The following is an 11,102-nucleotide window of genomic DNA, read 5'->3' as shown; positions in this document are numbered from 1 at the left end:
CTCCAAGGGGTCGAGTCCCTAATTAACCCAAAAGTCTTTGTCATTTTCTCATTCGTTTATGGAAAAGAATTCAGTGCGGCACCACACAGAGATAAATGTGGGTTACTTAAGTCTCCTCTGCCTCTTCTTCCGCCTCCTCTCATGGCTGATTTATAACAGATAGTGGTGAATATAGGTAAAGCAGAGATAAAAATGCTCATTAAGAGTTGAAAGTAAAACAAAACAAGCTGATCAGAGATAAAAAAGTTACTTTCCTCCACTAGGAGGATTTGGAGATTTCAGCCTTGTACGGTGAATGATGCTACTGTATGTAGATATTTAGCAGCATTTTCCTTTATTTGTGGAACATCAGGAAACATGGCATGACAGAGATTGAAGGTCACGAGATGTAGGATGGGCAAGGAGGGAAGAAGAATCGTGAAGAATCGCAAATGAAGGAAGATAGATATGGAAGAAAAGAGTGGATGAGAAATAACTTGATTCAAATCTACAGTTTTGCAGGTATGGTGATGTACAGTTTGTGCCTTAACCTGCTGAAACACCATTCCTCAACCTGGGGGAATAATCTAAATTGCATCAGCGAAGCAGTAGCACCATCGAAGCTGAAATTCTGATTCCAAGATAAGACAAATGGAAAGATTAATATGGTGAAGTAGATTATGTAATGCTGTGTTACTGTTCAAAACTCCGATAAGTGCATGCATTTAACCTTGAAGACATCGGAAGGCAGGAAGGACACTGCAAAGACAGGGTAGAAGGAAAGCCAGCAGTAGGAAAAAGCAACATAAGTGAACAGGAAATAAACTTTTTTTTTTTTTTATCAGAACTAATATCAGAACTCCAACTTCCCATGATGACCAGCTTTTCACCTGTCACCAGCAATTTGGCTGCCCACACTGCAGGAGTTTTGGGTTTTAGATACTGCTGGCCTGTCAACTAACTAGCTACTGTTACAAAAGATAGTTTAAAAGCACACTTGCGAAAATTCTAAAATATGACGGAACACAATAAATATTCTCGTTTGGACTTTTAATTGTCTTCAAAATCCAACTACACTTTTCTGAGATGTTACCAAGATGAAAAAAATGATCATATATTTAAATTTTACTTGTTATGCTTTTGCGGTGTGACATTGTAAATCAAAAAGGCAGTGTTTATGTACAGACAGTTTATGTACAATCTTGGTGAGATTAACTAATTTATACTGACTGATTTTTATTTCAGTACTTTATTTAACTAAATCCTCTCCTCAATCCAACTGTTCGCGGCAGATAGGCACCCCTTCCTGGTCCTGCTGGAGGTTTCTTCCTGTTAAAAGGGAGTTTTTCCTTCCTGCTGTCGCCAAAGCACTTGCTCAAAGGATGTCATATAATTGCTGGGGTTTTCTCTGTTTTCTTTGTATAATTGGAGGGTCTTTACAATACAATATAAAGCATCTTGAGGCAACTGTTGTTTTGATTTGGTGCTGTATAAATCAAATTGAATTAAAAATTGAAAATTTAATTGAACTAAATCTCAGTCTAAACATGTTCAGTCTGAATTTCTCTTTATTCATAAGTAATGACTTGACAGTGTGTCAAGACTCCCACATACTAGAACTGTCAAAAAATCAATACTGAGATACTATGTTATACTAAAAATTAATATTTGACTGGATACTGATTTACAACAGCAATGATACCAACAGTGCTGTCTTTGCCTCCAGCTGACACAACTTCACACATCGCTATTGCAGACAGGCAGGCAGGCAGGCACACAGCTGCTTCCCTCACTAGGATTCAAACACATGAACAGTTACTGACGTTGAACACTGGCATTTTATGGGGAATTTCAAGAGGTCAATAAAGATCCTGTTTCAACAACACTGATCTGTTAAACAGTTATGATACATGTTAAGCTGGCCAGTGCAGATATTACTTTAGCTGTTTAGCTATTAGCAGTTACCCAATGGTCACATTAGCCACCTGTTAAGTTATCATTAATATAGCAGGCTGTGGCTAATAATAAAACAATGCACTGATACTGGAACCAAGACAACAAGCGTTATCAGTCCTGCTGACATTAATAGACAGTGTTAATTTAATAGCATAACACAATGAGCAAAGTCTACCAGCAACTAGACAGACACCTACCTGAACAACTCTATTTGATCAGCAATGAAAATATGGTACAACAGAAGCACAGCACACCACAGACAACCCAGAAAAAACTGTCTTTTGTGTACGTATTGAAATCCTAGTATCATGACAACCCTATCACATGAATCTTTTTCTTTCTCACTTCAAACTGCAAAAAATACCATTGAAGCCTGTTCAAAAACAGCATTACCTTAACACAGCCATCACGACCAGTCAGTCCTGACACTCTGTATCACGGGTCAAAAAGTCTATTTCCTGGTTGCAAAAACATTTTCCAAAAGCTATGTGTGCAGTGACCTAACATTGCCTTCTTGTGCACAAAAGGCCAAAATGCCAAATGCACAGAAAAAGTTTCATTTTGAAAATATTTCCATGTACACGTCTACGAGCCCTCTGTAAATACGGTATTGCATGTGATAACAGAACAAAGGTGTGTGTAGGAGTACATCACGAAGAGCTGTGCAGCAGCAATGCTGTCGCTTCTTCTATCTCTCACAGACACACACATACACAGTCACACTTGTGCGATGAGCCCTTTGGTGGACTTTCCTCTCAGCGGGGTTTCACTCTCCCTCAGCACTGAGCCGACACACGCTGCAGAGCGCTGACAGCAACACACTGATGTCTGTGTCACGGCTTCCCTCCCGCCTTTTGCTTCATTTTGACTGCTGCAGACTTCCTAAATGCTCCAGGTCTTTATCAGCATGCATTCTTGTGATTGTGTTTTACATTTTTCATGTGGTATATGTTTCAGTGTACGATTCTGCAAGGCTGACAATGGATGGACAACCTACCCTTCAGGTAGGGTGCAGAAAATGTAGAATATATTAGGACATTATTCTCTAGTTATCAGTTACTGAATACACAGTATTAAAACAGTACAATATGTTTAATATACAGATGAACTTGACCAACTAATGAAAACAGTGACTTTATTAATGCAGATCCAAAAACTGTCCTGTTTTGGAAGATCTCTAAGAAGCAGCTTGTTGTTTTCAGTCCATCAAACTGAACTGAATATAACAAATCCACAATACAGGTCACTTCTTGTAAGGTCTGTTTATCTTATAAACACTGCATCCCTCAGTAGTGACTAAAAGCAATGGAAGCTACAATCAACCAGCTTCAGACAGGCTGAAAGGAAATTAATTGGTCAGGATTAAAATCATAAGATTTGCTTCTGTTAAGGCAATAAAATGAGATTAGATCAGTTTATTTAAAGGGTTTGGTTATCTGTGGGTATGTAGTATTCTTGAACTGCCGGGTTTTGTGTGTATTCTTTGATTTCACTTGAATAAGTAAGCAAGGCAAAGGGATTTGTTGCCAAGATTTTCTTAAATCAATCTCCTTGAAATAAGTGTTTGAAACTTCTTTCTGTTCTAATTGACTTTTGAAGAGTTGTTTTCATCTTACAAAGTGCCGGAGTTTGTGTGAGAGTACAAGAGACTTGAGGTTATGTTTATTTTGGAAATCTTGGAAATATGACATGGCACTGATACACATGGCATACATTTAGGAATTCATGGAAAGACACATTGTATGTCTCTTTAGGCTACATATGACTTTTCAGTCAGAGTAAGCAAACATAAGCAGACAGAAAGATAGGCCCTCAGGTGTTCATACATCCAGACTTCCAGGTGGATGTGATTTTAACATCTGTTTAAATAAGGATATCCACCACTAGAGACTGGGATTTCACGCTCAGCTGCTTTAAATCCTTTTAAAGATGCTGCAGCTCCTGCTAGCCTCCCCACAGAGATAGCATGGCTTTAGCGGCAGCAGCGAGGTCGTTTCTCTGTTCTGACAGGACAAACGCAAAGCAGCCAGTGGTTCATTAGACATCAGTGCCCCGAGGGCTCAGCTCCACTTCTCCAACAGAATGAGGAAAAGAGAGGAAAGACACTTAACCACATGTGGACTCGGTCCCTGAAGTGTGTATGAGAGACAGAAAGAGAGAGAAATTATGGTACAGTGAAGAATACAGTGAGAGGGTGACAGAAATAGAGATGTGGTTTAGCAGGGATGAAAAACATCAGCTTTCGCTCTCTGAGGAGAATGTGTCCCCAACCAAACCCTCCTAATAATCTTCTTGAACAGGCCAGAACAAGACTGTGTACCTTACTAATAAAATGTGAGAATATTGCCTGTGAATGATATCAGTGATGCAAAAGTTATCAGTGATGGAATGTGAAAGCATTATGTTTATGTTTCTACTCTATGTGGGTGAATATAAGGCATACAGGTCTCTACATTGTGTATGCTATGTTACTGTATTTCTTTTTTCTATTGGTTTTACATGTTTATTCCCAACATGCTTATATGTAACTTAACGGTGGTCAACAGCGGGTATTCTGGGGTGTGTGGGCAAGTGCTATTACACCTTCCAAAAAGATTATAGGTTTTTTTTACGATTATTTTTTGGCATTGTTTCCTTTGATAGTGGCGATTTGACAGGAAAGCAGGGAAAGATGCACAGCCAAAAGGTACAGGTCAGACTTGAACCCAGGCCACTACATTTCAACCACATGAGCTAAACTGGCACGTAGCAGAATATGGATTTAAATAAAAGCCTAGCAAAAGCTGTAAAATTGACAAACCTATGATACAGGCACCATCACAATATTAGTCTTGCACACTGAAAAAATGGTTACCCAGTGTAAATGTGATCTTTAAGTCTTTGCAACCATCCATATGTAAAATATCAGCTTGTGTATCTCTGAGACATGAGCAGCTTCTACACAACAGAAACTGAGGTTAAAATGTGTTCACTTGGAAATACTCATCGATGTGGTGATGGGGCTGGTCACATTTGACATGTGCTGATTGCTCCAGCTTCACCACGTGAAATCTCCTTATCTGTCTTCTTTAAAATGTACTTTTCTGCCCTAATCAACAGTGGACTAATAATCCCTCTAAGCTGCATTTGTTACAGCTGTTTTCAGCACAAATGGCCTACAAACAAAGAGCACAATTAGTCAGGCAGCACAATACACACCTAAACACACACACACACACTGTCTGTGTGAGGTAAAGGTTGTCACTAACATATACTTGTGTTTCTGAGACTCATTAGATTATGTATGTTTGAGGTGGTAGAAAACGGATTACTTCATGAAATTTGTAACAAAAAGCTGTAAAAACATTTTTTTATGTTGTGCTTGTTCCAACTCTGAGGCAGTCTGAATTATTCATATTCAGACAAAGACATTGAATTAACCACGCCAGAGCCGACGTAGCCTTAAGATGGAAAACTTCACAATTCAATTTAGCATCCATCTCATGAAAGAAGCTATTCAGCCCTTGGCCAAACATATTTACAAGTTCACAAAGGAAGCAATGAAGCGTGAATTTGTAAAACCTGTTTTGCTGATGCACATTTTAAACTTCCATTTGTTTAGTTTAGTAAACTGTTTAATGTGTATGGTGACCAAAGGGTGTGTGCCGAAGAAATAGATGGCATACGGTTAGGAAAAAGGTGTGAATGTGAATTCAGAATATATATTTAGGAATATTTATAAGTTTAAATGTGCTCAGGTTGCACCATTGCAAAAACACAAGAAAAGAGTTTGCTGAATCAACAACAGTCAGCTGCTTGGAGCAGACACGTCCATGCTGTCCAGTCTTTAAGTCTGACGTCATTAGCCGTGCCTGGGTCCAAACGCCGCTGCAGGTCCCTGAGTCACACGATCACTGCGGCATCACTGAGAGTTTCAAAAATTCTTTCATCTGTAATAAAATGATCCGTGTGGCTGCTCTACCAGGTGTAACTATGAAGTTTAACATCCAGGCATTCATGAAAACCGAATTTATGAAATTTAACGGAGTTAGAAGTTAGCAGGGAGTTTCCATCTAAATAATATACCATGTTCAGACTGAGGGATTTCTGAAACAAATTAAGACATACAGCTCTGCTATCACTTCCGACATAAATGAAGACAGGAAAGTAAACAGCAGTGACGTTTGTAGGGTTACTGAAGTTTGGCTAGCTGGTATATAATGATGTGCAACATGATCGCTAGCGACACAGCTATGTTAGCATAACATAAACGGTGAAGCTGGAGGACGAATGCCTTTTTCCACTCGATAAAAGTTAACGTGAGGGTTCCCGATGGTTAGGGACAGATGCAGTTGCATGGCAGGATGCTGCAAATGGACCAAACTTCAGTCAGGAGAACAACTGAGATAATCCATCCACAATACGAGGTTAGTCATTAATATACTGCTGCACGGGCTGGGCTGTAGTTACATCTAAGGATTTAAAAACTGAGCTTTACAATGATTTGCGGCAATAAAAACCGAGAGAGGCCGAAAGTGATCACTGACTGTTTTTAGGGGCTTGTGGAGATTAAATAGAACAAGATACAAAGCATTAAAACACAACAGCCTTATTAAACGCAGAGTAGCTTGGGCCCGGAAGCAGGGTTCATCACCTCATCACTTAAAGACCGGGTTCCTCAGTGGTGACTTTTTGGTAAAGGAAAACAGGTGAAAGTGAGAAAGTTGTATTTGTATTTTTAACACTGTGTCTTTGTCAGTCATATCTCTCTGCAACCCAGTTCTCCCTTAGGTCATGTGAGTAAAGCTAAACAGTGAACAACTCATTAGTTTATTCATCATAAATAAATCAAAATCTCTTCCATGGGACTTGATAAATTATGTAATGTGAGTGCATGTTTTCCAACCACGCTCAGAAGTTACCATTATTAGTGCTGATTATTCAAACACATTTTGCCACATAAATTACTAAATATCAAGAGATGACTATAACTGAAAATATTTTTTAGTAGTGTTTTTATTTGCAACTTAATGCGTTGGTCTAACTCATGCATGATTCTGAAATATCAGCTTTAATGCTGTAAAGATAAAGGAAGAAAATAATATAATGAATTATGATGGTAGATTTGAATATTTTATAATGGCATCAAAATGTTTCTCTGTTAGTAACATTTTAGTGTATTTTGTAAGGAATGAATTAAATTAAATTTGAATTAATTTGAATTGATATATTCATGTTATTCAGTCGTCCATCGTATCAGATCCCACACAAACACACACACAAACACACACTTGGTCCTTGCATACTTAGCCACTGTCACTGGGGTCACATGAGCAAGAGTCTTCAGTGATTAGCACTGTCGCCTCACAGCAAGAGGGCACTGAGTTTTACTCTAATGGCTGGCGTTGGAGTTTGAATGACGTGTGAATGTGAGCGTGAATGGTTCTGTGTGTTGACATCTCTGATGGACTCGGGGTGCACCTCACCTCATGCCCTCTGACAGCTGGGAGAGGCTCCAAACACCCACCCACGCCCCACTCTCTCTCCCTCGTGATGAGCAATTGCCTGTCATTTGGTGGGCTTGTTTTTTTTTCATCATGCAACCCTTTCTGACTGTTGCTTCTTTGTAGGCTGAGAAAACATTAAGAAATAAATGTTTATTGGCTTAAAGTGTGAGTTAATTTTTCCTTCACTTTTTTTCCCTCCAGGTATGAAGAACCACAGTTTCCTGAAATTATAATAAATTATGCTGTAACTACTGTGGTTGACTTGGAACAAAAACCATAACTGAATTTTCAGGTGTTGTTGTACTTTTACATAACTAACTACTGAGTTTGCAAAGTATTATTTTCACCTTACAAAAACAACTACAAGCTGAAGACAGCTTCAGGATCTTTTTACTGTTCTCTGCATCTGGGTATCTGTGCTGAGGTTAGCTTGAATTATACACTATATTACATTAACTATACAGAAGTCATATTTCCATGACAAGTGCATTAATTCAGTTCAATTCAATTTTATTGAAATCACAACAGCAGTCGCCTCAAGGCGCTTTATATTGTGAGGTAGACCCTATAATAATCCATACAGAGAAAAAAAACCAACAATCATATGACCCCCTGTGAGCAAGCACTTTGGCAACAGTGGGAAGGAAAAACTCCCTTTTAACAGGAAGAAACCTCCGGCAGAACCAGGCTCAGGGAGGGGCGGGGCCATCTGCCGAGACCGGTTGGTGTGAGAAAAGGAAGACAGTATAAAAGACATGCTGTGGAAGAGAGCCAGAGATTAATAACCAGTGTGATTCAATGCAGAAAGGTCTATTAACACATAGTGAGTGGGAAAAGTAACTGAAAAGGAAATACTCAATGCATCATGGGAATCCCCCAGCAGCCTATTGCAGCATAACTAAGGCATGATTCAAGGTCACCTGATCCAGCCCTAACTATATGCTTTAGCAAAACGGAAAGTTTTAAGCCTAATCTTAAAAGTAGAGATCGAAAAAGTAGAGATCGTGTCCCAAATCCAAACTGGAAGCTGGTTCCACAGAAGGGGGGCCTGAAAACTGAAGGCTCTCCCTCCCATTCTACTTTTAAATACTCTAGGAACAACAAGTAAGCCTGCAGTGAGAGAGCGAAGTGCTCATGAAGTGCTCGCACATTAACAATATATGTATGTCCCATAACATGCATTGTGTTGAATATCTTTGGATTAAGTTCACTTCTCTCTTCATCTGATCCTCATCTGTTTGTTTTCCTTCTCCTACTTCACTCATTTCTACATTATCTCCCTCTTCTTGTGGTTTCACTGTCAGCTAATTTGATATAATCAGTTTTTACTCTGGTTTTTTATTAACAATATCGAAGTTATGATTTTACCTTTTACCTTTTTACCTTCACCAATCCTTATCTATACTTTTTTCTCATATTATTCCTCTCCCCCGGTAGTTCAAGGTCAGTGGCTTATCAGTGGGATTTCCCATCAACCCCATGGAGCGAGGCTCAAAGCAGGGGGCTAGTTGTCCTGATTAGCTCTCCCTGACCTTTGGTGTTACCTTTTCAGCAGCGTATTACCCGTTCTCTTAACCACTTTTTCGTGTCCAGTTTTCATAATTTCTTTCTCTTTTTCCTCTTCAGTTGTTCTTCTTTCTTCACCCCACTGTCACTGCTCTATTATTGATGCCTCCCTTCTTGCCATTCATCCATTTTATAAACTTGGGGTTGCAGGGGGTAGAACCAATTCCAGCTAACACAGGGCAATTGGTGAGGTACCCCGTGGACAGTCCATCGCAGAGTAACACAGAGGGACAAATATAGAAGCTCAAATCTACAATTGGCTGCGTCTCTCTCTTTTTTTTATCTTTTTCTCTCTTTGCAGCCCAGATTTCATCCCTTCTTCTTATTTTCATTTTCACATCCCATTCTGTTCTTCTTTGCCATCTACTCTCTTTGTTTTTCCATCTTTTCTCGCCAGAGCCGTTTACTGTAATTGAATTTGATTTACACACATGCACACTCACACAGTACCTTTCTCAAAACTATTTATTAATGCTGCTTTAGTAAAAGATGCGGTTGATTTTTGACATGTAAATGGCATTCTGTGACTGGCGTGGTTTTGTAATGTGGTGGATTTTGTTTCTGTAGCTGGGTGGTCATGAAGTGAGTTTTGGCTGGAAGCATGTTTAAGGTTTTCCATAGTTACGTCTGGTTTTAGAATAATTTATAAATTAAAATATTTTTTTAAATGAGACACTATAAGTGCACTCAGAATCGTCTGGTATGAGACAAAATGGTTTTCTTCCATTACAAATGTGCTTGAGATAGCACATCTCTCCTAGGAATATATGAGACACGAAACTGTCTTTAGACCCACAAGTCAAGTTTTATTCTGCCTCGGGTGCTTTAACTCACCAGGTGACCCAAAAGGAAGACCACACAACATCACAGCTGAGAAGGGACAGAAATCTCTTCCGTGGGCATAGTTTGTCTCAGGATCCACAGGAAATTATGATTCGATCAACCTTGAACTATTTAAATGCTCATCATTGTTACATTGTCACATATGCACCATAGGTCCAGCTTCAAAGAGATTTAGATCCAGATTTTTAAAAATCTTAAAAATACGATTCATAGCTAAATAAAACATATTACAAGAATTACAGCAGAAGACAGTCTGCACAGTCAGTCAGTTCTGAACCATAATTTGCACAAATAGAACCTGTTCAGGTAGGGAAATTACATCACTGTTTATCTTTAAAGTGTTGGCAAAAAGACATGTAATTATTCAGACCTGCCACACACATAGAAGTTGTTATTCTGAACTGTAGCAATTTGGCAAATAGGTTTGAGTTCAAGCACATGATTTTCTTTAAGCAAAACACAAGGAAGTAAATGTAACAGCATTGAGCAGTGAAAGATTTCAGTGTTTAAAAACCTCCAAAACTGGCATTCCATGACTTTTATTTGAATAAAGTGCAAAGGATTGCATAACCTTTCAAAGAAAAAAATCTTGCTGACAGAAGGTGGAGGTTGCCATGAGAGATTTATAAACATGGGAAAATTGAAGTGTTCGAAACCTCTCTTCCCATGTCACACAGACAGCTACAACCAAATTTTCCTGTGTTGCTTTGAATAATTTGTTAACTGTATATCTAACTAGCAGACTCATAATTAAGATACAGATTTTATATTGTACTCTCTTGTGTTTACTGAGATGAGAACAACAACAATTACCAACTTCCACGAAAGTCAGACCACATCCACGTGTCTGATATTTTTAGCGTGTGCATCTGTGTGCGTCTGTTGGGTTCCGTCAGGCCCTTTCATACCCTTAAATTTACCCAAATTCCCTTAAATCTCTGGTGCCTGTACGCAGTCTGTCTCCAGCCCTGCAGAGTGACTTTTCATCACATATGATTAATAGGTTCCAGGGGCAATTTAATCGTTTACCAACAACCTATAATATTTGAAATTATATGGTGTTTTCAGTATTCTTATTTATATAGGACAAAACTTCATGAGAAGACAAAACTTTCTGTTTTTGATAACCCTCTGGTTTTGTGCATCTACATTTTTTTTGGTTACGGAATTTGCATTATGTACATATGTGGGTTCTTGCAATAAATAGTTAGCAAGATTAGTATTATCTGTGAATTTGGTTGATGACTGGGGATACTGTTGAATATTTGTTAT

This window comes from Oreochromis aureus, linkage group 18, assembly GCF_013358895.1.
Source record: "Oreochromis aureus strain Israel breed Guangdong linkage group 18, ZZ_aureus, whole genome shotgun sequence".
In the NCBI taxonomy this organism is placed as follows: domain Eukaryota; kingdom Metazoa; phylum Chordata; class Actinopteri; order Cichliformes; family Cichlidae; genus Oreochromis; species Oreochromis aureus.
Note: the sequence above shows the minus strand (reverse complement) of the source record.